Source organism: Oryzias latipes, chromosome 7 (assembly GCF_053564925.1).
Source record: "Oryzias latipes strain Hd-rR chromosome 7, Olatipes_Hd-rR_3.1".
Lineage (NCBI taxonomy): Eukaryota > Metazoa > Chordata > Actinopteri > Beloniformes > Adrianichthyidae > Oryzias > Oryzias latipes.
Genome location: NC_136243.1, coordinates 1,976,452 through 1,991,075, shown reverse-complemented (window position 1 = coordinate 1,991,075; position 14,624 = coordinate 1,976,452). Strand labels below are relative to the sequence as shown.

The 14,624-nt window shown below is 42.2% G+C and overlaps 2 long non-coding RNA genes across 2 annotated transcripts; both read right to left on the bottom strand.

Annotated features, from left to right (window-relative positions):
- Positions 1 to 956: 956 nt before the first annotated feature.
- Positions 957 to 2,194, bottom strand: LOC144993885 (uncharacterized). The gene is made up of 3 exons (XR_013657161.1): positions 2,003 to 2,194; positions 1,637 to 1,746; positions 957 to 1,543 (listed from the first exon to the last, which is right to left on the bottom strand). It is a non-coding gene; the product is annotated as an uncharacterized LOC144993885 (long non-coding RNA).
- A 131-nt stretch (positions 2,195 to 2,325) lies between these two features.
- LOC110013701 (uncharacterized) lies at positions 2,326 to 5,448 on the bottom strand. Its single transcript, XR_013657162.1, has 3 exons — positions 3,864 to 5,448; positions 2,976 to 3,741; positions 2,326 to 2,509 (listed from the first exon to the last, which is right to left on the bottom strand). It is a non-coding gene; the product is annotated as an uncharacterized LOC110013701 (long non-coding RNA).
- Positions 5,449 to 14,624: the final 9,176 nt, after the last annotated feature.

Sequence of the window (14,624 nt, the reverse complement as noted above, 5' to 3'; positions counted from 1 at the left end):
TCATCCAATTATTATCAGTGACCATGCACCAGTTTCTGTTACTATTTCAAGGGAAGTACCCAGACCCTCGGGTTCAACCTGGAGGTTTAATACATATCTGTTAAAAGACCAGGAATTTATTGAATTCTTTAAAAAAGAGTGGGCAACCTTCTTAGAATTCAACAATACTTTTGAAATATCACCAAGTATTCTTTGGGAAACAGCAAAAGCAGTCATGAGAGGGAAGATCATCTCTTATTCAACGCATAAAAAACGCAAAGAGAAAGCAGATTTATTAGAACTAGAAAATAAAATCAAAACCCTGGAGACTGCTTATGCTGCTTCTGCACAGGAACACATACTGGGCGACCTGAAAAATTTAAAACTGCAGTTAAATGACATCATCAATAAACAAACACAATTCCAGATACAAAGGCTTCGACTGGAAAGATATGAAAACTCAAATAAATCTGGCAAATTTCTAGCTAATCAGCTTAAAATTAATAAAGAAAAATCAGCAATCACTTCTATTATGGACCACACTACAAAAAGTCTGCTTTAAAAAACAAGAAAAAATAGTACAAAAATTAGGTAAATATCACTTGAAATAAGAAAAATTATCTGCCAACAGAACAAGAAAATGTGGCTTATCTAGACTTTTCAAAACAAGAAAAAAAATCTAACCTCATAGGATTCACATATATCTTAAAATTAGTATATTTTTACTAATATCAAGCAACTTTCTACTGATATAAATAGAATTTATAAGATTATTTTTCTCAAAATGTTAAAAAAATATTCTTTAATTAAGAATTTGCTAGAAAGGTTTTCTTGAAATTATGCAAACCACTAGGGATGCATTTCTTGAAACCATCCAAATATACTACATAAAACTATAGTACTTTTCTGAATACTAAGGGAACAGTTAGCACTATTCTTTTCTCATTATACATAATAATTTACTTGAAATTCTTGAAATAAGGCAAAATACCTGCATTTATATTGACCATAAAAATGTCTCAAATGTGTTTAAATGACGATATGAATCCAGCTCCTTTTAAGTGCTTTATTGTAGAGAAGCACATGAATGGAAAGAAAAATGCTTATTGCTTGTCTAGGTTGAAAGACAGACATATGATGACTACAAACAGGGCTGTAAATAGCATAAAATGAGTATCACACAGGAAAGTTTAAATTGATACTGTGAAATGCCAAACGGGCCACATTTCAACACAGTAACATTGTAATATAGTCGAAGTCTACTCAGTAATAAACTTTTTCCACTCTGCAATAGCTTCTTTGTAAGAGGAAGTCATGTCTTGAGCATGGATAGTGTCCATAAGAACTTATGTCTGCGGCACAGATAGGAGTGTTGCACTTGGAATACGTCAGATGAAAGGTGTAGTAACATGCCATGATATACATCACGCTATCAGATATGTCCTCCTTTGGGAAGATCAGCACAGGCATGGTTCCAATGGCTACTATGCAGTTTGTTTCAGACTATCACCACGGGACTCAGGAGAGGTCTTGATTGAAGAAAGGTGTTGGGCTGTTCTGCAGACTGAAACACAAAAAGAAAAACAATGCAAAAAATAAAATAAAAACTATAAATCAAGTAAGACTAAAACCTGTTGTTTGCCCATAAACATCTTACCTCAAGGATGTGAAGCATCACCTCACTCGAATGTTCTAACTTCTTGGGTGAAGCGACAGGTGATGGGAACATGTCTGGCAAAGCCTTCATCAAGGCAATCGTTTGCTTTACTGTGAAAAACAAACAGCATCATTTCATTTAGTGCAAAAAAAAAAAAAAATAAAAATATAAAAACCAAAAACAAAATAAAATTAAGATTTAAGGATGTTACACTAAACACATTCAGCCACCAGTTAATAAAAACACTGGTTTTACCACACATTTTTATACAATTATTTTCTATAAAACAAAATGACTGCTGCACATATACAACAGCACATAACTGACACTGTCTATGAGTACGACTGTGGTTAAGCTTGCAATTACCTTTATGTCCCTTTGGATGCCTCATCATTTTTTTGAAAACTTTTGCAGCGATTCTTGAGTTCAGGAATGATGGGGGGCTTTCCTTGATTGAGGATCCGATGCACATCTGACATAAAGAAAAAAAAATATACATTTTATTTCAATCAAACTCCTGCTAATCATTAACTTATTAACATAATTGTCAAAATCCTATGGCTTTTATAAACAAAAGTCCAACATTTTACGATGAGTACGACTTATTTTACTAATGCAAACATAAACCATCTGAAAATGATTTGCTCACATGATCTAGATCTCTGAAGCAGTGATATGCCTGAAGAATTTTGGTGGTTCTGTCTTTTTCCTTCATAACATCAGGGTCAATGTAAACCCGTCTCGATTGGTATTCAAGGTCCAGCAGCTGGGCTACATCCTTTTTGTTGGGTGTGGGCCTAGACTTGTAAAGCTCCTGCAGAACTTTGTGATGTCTTGCCTGGTTCTGTCGGCTGTCAGGTGTTTCACACTCTTCTGATGCAATGAAATTACAAATCTGTGTTTCTGTTTGAAGAAACAAATGTCTACAGTTACAAACTTTTAAAATACAACAACTATTATACCATTTTTAAAATCAAACGTGATTAAAACTGGGCTGAAGTTGTTACCATAGCAAGATTAATTTTAATGATCAAAAGTAATTGATAATACAAGTAATACAAGTAAAGTAAAATCTTGGTATTTGTTTTGTAGTGAGTCAAACACACATTACCCCCATTTTTAGATGATAAATCTTTATTCAGTTGGTTGATGGTTAATGATCTATTATTAACAAAGCTATGAAGCTGGCCAGGAAAAAAAAGGTTTATATTAGCATACTTACTTATGAAATATTTTTAAACTAGGTTTTAATAGATGAAATTGTAAAATGACACACATTTCCCTTGTCATCATTAGTTTTAGTTGTACAACAAAACACAATATCAATATGTGATCTTACCAGCCATCTCCGTAGCCTCTGGACTGCTTTTTGATTCTGGGGGTGATCTTTCCAAGATCAAAGTAGAGCCACTTGACTCTGTGTCATCAGCAAATGTCTCCTGACTGCTGCTGCTACCAAGACGTATGTCCCGGCGCCTCTTTCTTAATGGAGTTGCTCCCTGCTTCTTTTTGGTAGGATTCACATTCTGGACCCTTTTCAAAAGCTGCTTCTTGACAGATTCCTAAAAAAAACACAACATATTGTTTAAAAATAGTTTTATTCTAAATGAAATTAACGAGCACTGATCTAGAATAAATCATATGATCCTACCTACTCGGCCCCATAAGCTGCAGATTTGTCCTGCAGCATTGGAAAATACTCAATGAGACGTTTAGCTATCACGGTTATCTCATGGCTGCATGGATATTGGAAGTCATCTCCTGCAGCTCTTTTGATTTCGATCATGCTTGTTACTGTATTTCTTATTAAGCGACAGCCAAGTTCTTTAGAGAGTGTAGAGTCTCCTTCTTGGCCATCCCTCTGCTTTTCAAAATAAGTGAATCTTGCATGTTCCAGCTCTGTGTAAGTGTACACAACATATCTCACAGATTTGACTCACAAGCTGTACAGTTCTGCTGGTGCCATGTTGGTCTCTTGGGTTTGAAGATGGGTTAATGATGGAGGATGAAGACAGGCTTGAAACAGGGTTTGTTCCAGATGAAATAGTGCTGGCATGGCAAAGTCCAGAGGAGGTGCCTGGTTGAACCTGGTCTGACTCTTCACCCTTAAATCTCACAGAAATTACAAGTAAATGGCAGTGTTCTAAAAACATTCAAAGGAAAAGCTTCACTGACATTATATATGGCATGATTAAAAATCACCACAACATTAAAATTAAAATATCACCTCATTTTCAACATGTGCAATTCTCCAAATGGCTCTCCTTCTGAAAAAGGGCTCTGGCCCAGGAAAGAGATCAAGCAAGTCCTCTTCAGAAAGACTGGGAAGCATGTCCGTGATAATATTGGCAGCTAGAAAACACATAGAACCATATTGAAAATAATGTCTAAACACCTCTGAAACAGGAACAGACTTAAAGATCAAATCTGCCTGCCATTTACATTAAATGTATAAATCTGATTTTATATCAACAATGCTAACAACTGATATTTAAATAGTTTCTGTTCAGTTGAACACATGCAGACACATAAAAGCCCCCCTCACACATCCATGTTTTGACCTCAGTGGTCATACTTCAGTCTGTCTCTGTGGCTTCAGCTTCCAGGCCGTCCAAAAAGAACTCAATTCGTTTTCTGGGTGCACTGATTCCCATCAAAAATATTCCTCAAATTTTTTTTTCCAGGTTATCTATTTGTTTTATCAAAATTTCCTTATGTCACTGAAAAAGATATTTTGAAGTATAGTTTGATCTAGCTTGATTTCAGGTGATCTGCTTAGGAATCTGCTCACAGGTGGAGGCGTGTCTGCCTCCTCCTCTGTGTTTGAACTGCACGTCTCCCCCAACGGCAGCGGGCCGTTCTTCGCGATGAACTGTGGCGTTTCCCCAATACTAGACAGTGCCGGTGCTCGTTGTTCTAGAAAAATCATGTGGCTCGCCATCCCAAAATTAAATAAAGATGCTTCATTGCACCTTATTGTGAAAAATGCGTTTCCCCTCGGCGGCACAGCACGACGCGGCTCAGTATTGGCGGAGGGATACAGAGCTGGAAGTCCCTTCTTTCTACCTTAAAAAGTTTTACAACAATTAAAAAGTATATATATACAACTTTGGAAGCATGGTTGTTAACGTACATTTATTAGCAAGGGATACCCATATCACGGGCTGACCAAGTAAAACACTTCAAACTAGCATGTGATGCCCGTTGCTTACTAGCTAGCTTACTAGCTTTCACAAGTCAATGCCCTAAGACAGAAAAAATCCACATTACCTTTAAATATTGCTGTAGTTGTAGGATCCATATTTAAAAAAAACGTTCTTTCATCTCCATCCATGGCGCCGGGAATGTGGTGGACTTGTAAATTACCAAACTTCTGGAATGCAACAAACGAGCTAGCAGTCTGCAAAAAATTAACCGCGTTCGCCCCCTTTCTCGCGCTTTTTGATTTTGGAACGTACCATGTGACAAAATTGGGGTAACATACACATGTTATGAACATTTTCAAACCCGAGAATATTAATAACGTATAGAGTGAGAATTCGAAATCCATACAGTATATACAAATATAAATTATTGTAACAAATTAATCCCATATTTATTTTCAAATTGTAAAAAATTAAAAGTTAATTTGTTAAACTACCCTATGCTGTTAGATAATGTAGTGACTTTACATTAGAATTTCCTTGACCACCCCCACCCCTCCCATCTTCTACAGAAACAGGTGGTGAAGTATAGCCAAACCTAGTTTGTACAGGTAAAATACTATCTTGGAGATGTAATTGGATTGTATAGCAGTGAAGACTCGTTTTGTGTTTCAGACATCATGACTTGATGACTTGTTCTTAAAGTGGTTTGCAGTTTGAGCTTTGAAGATCATAGAAAACATAAATATTTTTTTCTCTGAATTTTATTTTAAATTTTACACAAGTTAAATGTTAAAATGTTAAGTGTCAATTTACACTATTACTGTACTACTATACAAGTTCATATTTAGTATTGTTGACAGTAAAACAATGGACTAAATATGTTTATTTTCATTACGTTTTGGAAGAGACAGTTTTGCCAATGTCACAATTTCTTACTTTTTTGCTTGAAACAAGAAAATAATACTTTGAACATACAGTTTTGTACCATAATGTTACTTTGTCGCTATTGAGATTCTAGTTTCAAGTGTTTTTTTACTCATAATAGGTGATGAAATCTTAGTAACAAGATTTAATATCTTATTGAGATAATCAAGTATCATAAGTCTTAAAATAAGAAAATTTATCTAGTATGAAAGCTACTGATTGAGAAAAATTATCTTATCATTAAAAAATAAGCATGTATATGCTTGATTCAAGATATTTTATCTCACTTAGATTTCAGTTTTTGCAGTGCAAACAGGGAATGTCACCCATGACCCGGTAAAAATTAATAATGCGTTTAAAGACTTTTATCAAAACTTATACACTCCACAGGTCAATCCATCAGAACAAAGCATCAACTCATTTCTCAACAATGTAAACCTGCCCAGGTTAAATGAAGATCAAATCACAAATTTAGACTCTCCGCTCTCGTTGTCTGAGCTTCATGAAGCTCTGTTACTTATGCCTAATGGTAAAGCACCAGGGCCTGACGGCTTTCCTGCAGAGTTTTATAAGGAATTCTGGGAACAACTGGCACCAACATTTTATAAAACAGTAAAATTTATCAATGAAAGCCAATCTCTACCACCTAACATGAACTCCGCCAACATTATCCTTCAAGCTATCGCCCCATTTCTTTAATTAATGCAGATGTAAAAATTATCTGCAAAGCACTAGTACAGAGAATAGAAAAAGTCACTCCTCACATAATTGACTTTGATCAAACTGGATTCATCAAAGGCAGACACTCGGATGATAATGTCCGCAGACTCGTTAACATAATAGACTTTGCCACCATCAAAAAACAGGAAATGACTATACTATCACTGGATGCTGAAAAAGCCTTTGATAGAGTAAATTGGAAGTTCCTTATTGCTGCCCTCCATAAGTTTGGGTTTGGAGAATCATTCATCAATTGGATCAAAATATTATATCACAACCCCAATGCATCAGTTAGAACTAATAAACAGACTTCCAACAGGTTTTTTCTTGGAAGAGGAACCAGACAGGGTTGCCTACTCTCTCCTTCTCTTTTTGCTATATTTATTGAGCCTCTAGCTGTAGCAATAAGACAGAATGAGAGCATTAAAGGAATTAAAACCAAACACAGCCATCATAAAATTAGTCTCTATGCAGATGACATATTACTGTTTTTAAGTAATTTACATTCTGTAAATGAAACGGCAACAATCATTAATGAATTCTCCTCTATATCAGACTATTCCATTAATTGGAATAAGTCTGTCTTATTACCACTGAACAATAATGCGGAGCAAAGACTCACAATACCAGTTAAATCAGGAAATATCAAATATCTAGGTATCAATTTTTCCCCCAAACTATCAGAACTGGTGCAGCTAAACTACACCCCATTACTGAAAAACATACAGGACGATCTAACACGCTGGACCAACCTGCCTCTGTCCCTTATGGGCAAGGTAGCCACAGTAAAAATGAAAATCTTACCCAAAGTTAATTATCTCTTCTCAATGATTCCCACACAACTGCCATTAAAATGGTTCAAAACATTAGACTCATCCATATCAAGCTTTTTATGGAACAATAAACCTGCAAGAATTAGTCTAAAAACTTTAAAATCTGCAAAAAGCTGTGGAGGATTAGAATTACCTAACTTCCACAATTACTTTCTTGCAAATAGATTACAATACATCTTAAAATGTTTAAAAAATAATCCAGAAACCAACTCATGGTTAGACTTGGAACAGGCGTTATGTGGAAAGATCAACCTATCAGATCTTCCATTTATTAGCCAAACAGTTAAAAAACAGGATTGTTTCAAAAGTATTAATATAAATGCCACTTTAACAGCCTGGTGGGAATTTCTCAAAATATCAAAATCATCAATTCAACCGTGCAAAATGACACCCATCTGGAACAACCCGGACATCCTTATTAACAAAAAAATGATTCACTTCCCAGCTTGGCAAGCAGGGGGCATAAAACAACTAGAGCACGTAATTATTGATAGAAGATTCATAACTCCCCAGGAACTTCAAGACAAATATGGAATAAATAACTTCTTGGAATATCAGCAACTTAAATCAATTATTACTAAAAAGTTTAAATACAGAGACAACAATTTAAAGCTACCAGATGTAGTTACCACTCTGATCAATTTCTCAATGAATAAAACTCTCTCCAAAATATACAAACTTTATGTAATTTAGATAATAATATTTCACTTCCGACAACAAAATGGGATGCGGATTTGAGCATCAGCACCGATGAAAGCTTTTGGTCAGAACTTTGTCGAAACACCTTTAAACTGACAAAAAGTCCAAATCTGCAGCTAATCCATTTCAAAACTCTACACAGAATTTACTACACTGGACAGAGGATGTTCAAGATGGGTCTCAGCAACTCAGACATTTGTCAGCACTGTGACGGTAATCTGCCCGACAATTACATGCATGCACTATGGTCGGGTCCGGCGCCTGGGTGGGGCGGGCTGGGGTGCTGCGTTGTCCTCTGGGCTTGGGTGTGGGGGTGCGTGGTGGGGGGGTGGGGTGGTGGTCTGGCTTGGCTTGGGGGGGTGGTCCCTTTGCCTGTGCTGGGGGGGTTGGCGGGGGGCCCTGCTCGGGGGGGGCCCAGCGGCGCCGGATGGGCTGTCCATCTACACCTGGGGCTGGGATCGGCCCTTCCCTGGCTCTGGGGCGGGACGGGGCAACCCTCTTGGGGCCCCCGGTCGCTCTGGGTGTCATCCGCTTCGGCTGCGGGTTCTGGGGTGGGGTGGGGGGGGGGGGGGTCTTGTCGGCCCTGTCCTGTGGGGGGGCATTCTGGGGGAGGGGGGCGGCACTATTGGTACGGGGGGGTTGACGGGGGGTTGACGGGTCGGGGTCTCCGCTGAGGCCATCGGCGGTTTCCCCGGCCGGTTGGCTGCCTCGGTCCCGTCGAGGCCTGACCAGAGCTCTTCTAGGGCCGGCGTTTGGGGGTGGGGGCCTGGGCTGGCTCCGGGTGGGGCGACGCTTTCTGGCTCCTCTCTCTCTGTGTGGGGTGGGTGGTGCTGGGCCTGGGGTGTCGGCGCCTCCGGGGGTGGGGCCCCTGGGCTGGGTGGTGCTCTCTCCGCATGGTGGGGGGGTTCATATTAAACCTGAGCCGGGGGTGTTCGTATCCCTGGGGGGTGGGTCCTGGTCCTTGCCCCTGAGTGCTGGGCCCCGCCAAACTTCCAACATGGCCGAGCCTGGTCGGGCCATATTTATAACACCCCTGGTGGGCCCTCTTTTTTCCCCGGGGTTCCCCCCTCCTGGGCGGGGGCGGCGGGCCCCTGCCTTGCTCCTCCCTGGACCAACCGTGGGCCGGGGGGATGGCTGCCTGGAGTGCGGAGCGGGTCTCCCTTGGGGGGTCCTGGCTCGTACCTGGGGTAGGGGCGGGGGGATGCCCGGAACTCCTGGGTGGTGGTGGGGTGCTCGTCTGGGGCTGTGGGCGTCCTTCTCCGGTGGGGCCCTGCGTTGGGCGCTCCCGGCGCGGCGGGGGGGCTGCTCTCCTGGTTGGGCTGGGGCGGCGCTCTCTTTCCCTCCGTGCCTCCCTGCTCTCTGGCTCTGGGGGCCTTGCGGCGGTCCTGCTGGCCCTGGCCTGGGTGGCGGGCTTGGTCGCCCGGACGGCGGTTGTTCCCTGCCGGTTCCCGTGTGGCGTTGGGGGGATTCCGGCTGCCGCTGCTGCTGCGGTGGGGGTCTTGGGGTGGGGATGGCTGGGCACTCTCCCTCCTTCCTTTCACGTTCCACCACCCATTTTAGAAGAACATAAACACTCACCTGAGCACTGGTGTTAGCTCACCTTTGCACTAACAGTTTGCATGACTGAATGACTGAAATATTTCACACTAGTTGGTTTTAAGGCATAAGTATGCGTGTGAACACTATCTGTTTTGTGTACATGTCGACAGGTGGACATTTTTGCAGCTAGCAGGTGTGTTTAATACATTTCAGTGTGTGTGTGGACAGGCTCCGCCCCTTTTTTTGTTTTGTTTTTTACTACATTTGAACCTTACCATAATGATTAACAACCAGTAAACTTGTTGCTTTATGCTGCTTCATGGTCTTATCCCCCTTCCCCTCCTATTATCACCCCCTACCCCCCCTCTCTCTAACGTCCCTCTCTCTTCTTCCCCTCTTTCCTTTTCCGTCCGGTCCAACACCAAAGATTTTCAGACATGATTGAAATTAATAAAGTTTGGCCTCAATTACAAAAGGGGTTATCCAGACATACCTTTGGTTTGTCTGAAGATTAATAACCCCTCTTGTTAAAGTAAAATATGTCCAACACAAGAGGCCCTCAGCTCTCATCTGTCTGCCCAGCTGTTGGACAGGACAAGTTAAAAAGAAAAAAAAAAAAAAAAAAAAAAAGAAATGCCATGAAAAATGAACACACTAATAAAATTTAGTTATTATAAAATACTCATTATTTTCCAAAGTCACAGGGAGCCACAATAGATGGATGAAAGAGCCACATGTGGCTCCGGAGCCATGGGTTGCCGACCCCTGAGCTATGGTGAAGAAGACATCCCAGACGAATCCGTGAAGCCACAGGAGAGTAAGCTAAAGTAAGCTAAATCCACCAAGTGGACATTTTATTTACATTAATGAAGAGTTTAACTGCATTTTCTTTTCTTTCTCCGTTTTTATTTTATTTTTATTTATTTATTTATTTTCAAATATGATAGAGACAACAATACCACCCAAAAGTGAATGTAACTGTTTGAAGATTAAAACATATTTTTGTGAATAACTGCGTTGAATTTGAAATTGCCTATTTATTTATTTATTCCTTTTCTTTTACACTGCGATGTTTTTCATGCTGATGGAAATTGTAGGTGCGAATAATATTTAAAAAAGAAGAAATACACACAGCAATTGCCAATTAAAACATTACTTTTGTCATTCTTTGTCTAAACAAATTAGATTTTTTTATGGCAATTAAGATTTTTTTTCTTTGATTTCTTTTTTGTTGTTCTTGTTTATGTAACTAAAATATAAAGTTGTGAATAATCCATCATGTTTATAAATGAGGATAATTGATTAATTTCAAGCATTACAGTCAAAGTGATAAAGAATACACAGAGATTTATCAAACTCATTACAGAAATGATTAAATAAGTACAATTTATTTTGTATTTCATCAAAGTCATAATGCTTTTTATTTTCATTTGAGCTTTTATTGTGAATTTTTTTGCAGTTACAAACCCTGAAGAAGTCCTGCACCGTTACCAAACTCTGCTGAAAGAATTCTGATGGACCCTCAGGCCAATAATGTGTGTTTTGGAAAGCTCCTTTTTACTGTTTTGTACATGTTTCATGGTGATGAGACTTTGTATGCTGCAGACATGTATCATATTAAAGATTGTTGTTTTCACTGCTGTCTTGTTTCTCTTTAAACTTGCCTCATGTTACAAGAAGTAATCAGGCCAGAACATGTTTTTACAATGTAGTTACTTTACCCTTACCAACAAGTTAGCATTGTCTCATTTGGTAATGTCAGAAGACCAAGTGTGCATGTACACTGCACAGGAAGGTAATACGTGTACATACCCAGCCTTTACTACTGAAAGTACCATGTAATAGAGTGGAAATAGGGCTGACTTTCTTTTACAGTACCGTTTCATTGTACTTAAGGGGTAAGTACCAAGTACTATTCAAGTGAACATACCCAGTATTAAGTAATGAAAGTACCATGTAGTTCAGTGGAAATAGGGCTGACTTTCTTTTACAGTACAGTTTCAGTGTACTTAATAGAATAGAATAGAATAGAATAGAATGGCTTTATTGTCATTGTGCATAGTACAATGAGATTTAAGCATCACCATCAGTGCAAGAACAGTAAGGAAGGGAAAAGTAGTAAAGATAACATTGTAGTATAATAAAATCAAACAAGCAAACAAACAGTATATACAAGTGTGCAATATAAGCTGTAAACTGTATTGGAGAGTGCCGAGATAATAGTGCAAAAATTGCGTATGAAAAAACTGTGCGTAGACATGTCAAAGTGCAGAGGTGGCAATGAGGTAGATAGATGACACTGTGGTCAGACTGTGGACAGAGTAAACAGGAATGTGTTTTTTTCCATTTTTTTTCCTCTTATCTGTGCATTTGGGAATTGAGGATTGTTATTGCCTTTGGAAAGAAGCTGTTTTTTAGTCTGTTCGTGTTGCTTCTGATGCCTCTGTAGCGCCTCCCGGAGGGCATCAGGTTGAACAGGTCTGAGCCGGGGTGTGAACTGTCCTTAATGATGTTCTGGGCCCTAGTGAGACAGCGCGCGGAGTAGATGTCCGTCAGGGTGGGGAGAGGGCACCCGATGATTTTCTCAGCTGTCTCTACAACTCTCTGCAGTCTCTTTTTATCCGCGGCCGTGCAGCTGCCGAACCAAACAGTTGTGCAGTATGTGAGCAGGCTCTGGATGGATGACTGGTAGAAGGTCAGCAGCAGGTTGGTTTTAATTTTGTTCTTCCTGAGGAGCCTCAGGAAGTGCAGACGCTGCTGAGCCTTCTTGATGATGGCGGTGGTGTTGGCTGTCCAGGAAAGGTCTGCAGAGATGGTGATGCCGAGGAACTTGAAGGTGTGGACCCTCTCTACATGCTCCCCATTAATAAGGTGGGGGGCTGGGTCCGCGCCATGTTTCCTGAAGTCGACTATGATCTCCCTGGTTTTGCTGGTGTTCAGGGTGAGGTTGTTCTCTGAGGACCAGGTTGTCAACTTCAGGACCTCCTCTCTGTAGGCAGACTCCTCCCCCCTGGGAATGAGTCCGACCACCGTGGTGTCGTCGGCAAACTTTATGATGCAGTTGTTGTTGTGGGCTGGACTGCAGTCGTAAGTGTAGAGGCAGTACAGCAGGGGGCTTAGCACACAGCCCTGTGGGGCCCCAATGTTCAGTGTGCGGGTGGAGGAGTGGTGGGGACCAAGTCTCACAGTTTGTGTTCGGTTTGTGAGGAAGTTTTTAATCCAATTGCATGTGAGGGGTGGGAGGCCGAGAGTGAGCAGTTTATTGCAGAGTCTGTCCGGGATTATTGTGTTAAAAGCAGAACTGTAATCCACAAAGAGCATCCGGACGTAGCTCTGCTGCTGCTCCAGGTGGTTCAGTGCGGAGTGGAGAGCCACGGCTACGGCGTCCTCTGTGGATCTGTTCTTGCGGTATGCGAACTGGTGGGTGTCCAAGTCAGTGGGGAGGTGGTCTCTGATGTGCGGGAGCATCAGCCTTTCAAAGCACTTCATTATGACTGGTGTGAGGGCCACTGGGCGATAGTCATTGAGGCTGGTGGTGGGAGATGTTTTTGGCACAGGGATTATGGTTGCTGATTTCAGGCAGGATGGTATTGCTGCCTGGGCCAGGGAGATGTTGAAGATATTTGTGAAGGTGGGGGCGAGCTGATGGGCGCACGCCCTGAGCACTTTGCCTGGAACTCCGTCGGGGCCAGCAGCCTTCTTGGGGTTCACTGCTAGGAGCACCCGTCTGACGTCGTGCTCCTGTACAGTGAGTGGGGGTGTGCTGGGGCCGGTGGGGGTTGGGGGTGGGTCCGGCGTGGTGGGGTGGTGTTGGACTGTTTCATGGCGAGCAAAGAAGCAGTTAAGCTCCTCTGCCTGTGTAGCATCTGGAGCTGCTGAGGACACATCACAGCCCCTGAAGTTGGTGATGTCCTGGATGCCTCACCAAACTTCTCGCGGGTTGTTGCTGGAAATGTGGGCCTCCATACGCATCCTGTGGTCTGCCTTGGCTGCTTTTACTCCTCTTTTCAGGTCAGCTCGGGCAGCACTGTATAGTGCTCTGTCCCCTGACCTGAGAGCAGCGTCTCGAGCTCTGAGGAGGGAGCGGACTTGGCTGGTCATCCAGGGTTTCTGGTTTGGAAAAACCCTGATGGTTTTGTCCACAGTCACATTTCCAATGCAGAACTGTATGTAGTCCAAAACTGTTCCAGTGAGTGTCTCCAGCTCCTGATGGTGGAATAAGTCCCAGTTTGTCTGTTGGAAGCAGTCCTGCAGCATGGGAAGGGCATCATTAGGCCAGGTTGTGATGGTCTTTGTGGTGGGCCTGGATCGGCGTATGAGGGGGGTGTAGGCCGGGAAGAGCAGAAGGGAAAGGTGGTCTGACTGCCCGAGGTGGGGGAGGGGGGAGGCTCTGTATGCATGCTTGATGTTAGTGTAAACATGATCCAGAGTGTTCTCCCCCCTTGTAGAACACTTCACATGTTGGTAGAACTTCGGCAGAACAGTCTTTAAGTTGGCCTTATTAAAGTCTCCTGCCACGATGTGAACGCCGTCGGGGTGAACCCGCTGCTTTTTGTTTATGGCGCTCAGCAGGAGAGAGAGCGCTGTGTTTACGTTGGCGTCCGGCGGGATGTACACAGCCGTGATGATAACAACAGTCAGCTCTCTTGGAAGAAAAAAAGGCCGACATCTAACAGACATGAGCTCCACGTCGGGGGAGCAGTGCTGATCGATGATCGTTCCGTTGTTGCACCAGTTTTCGTGCACGTAAACACAGAGTCCCCCCCCTCTGCTCTTACCGGAGTCCTTTGTTCTGTCCCCGCGCAGCAGAGTGCGGCCTTCGAGTTGCACGCTAGCGTCGGGTATGTCCGGGTGAAGCCAAGTTTCTGTGACGATGAGCGCACAGCAGTTGTTGACATGATAATTTCCGACCAGCTGTAATCTCAAGTTGTCCATTTTGTGAACCAGCGATCTGGCATTTGAGAGGAAAAGGCTCGGTAGAGGTGGCTTGTGTGGTTGTTTCCGTAGTCTTAGCACGACGCCAGACCTGCAGCCTCGCTTCTGCTTCCTCTCCCTCCTCCGCCTGCGTCGTCTGCCAGTACCGACAACAATCCAAGGTGAGCCCGGGGGTCTCGCTATGTAGCACGG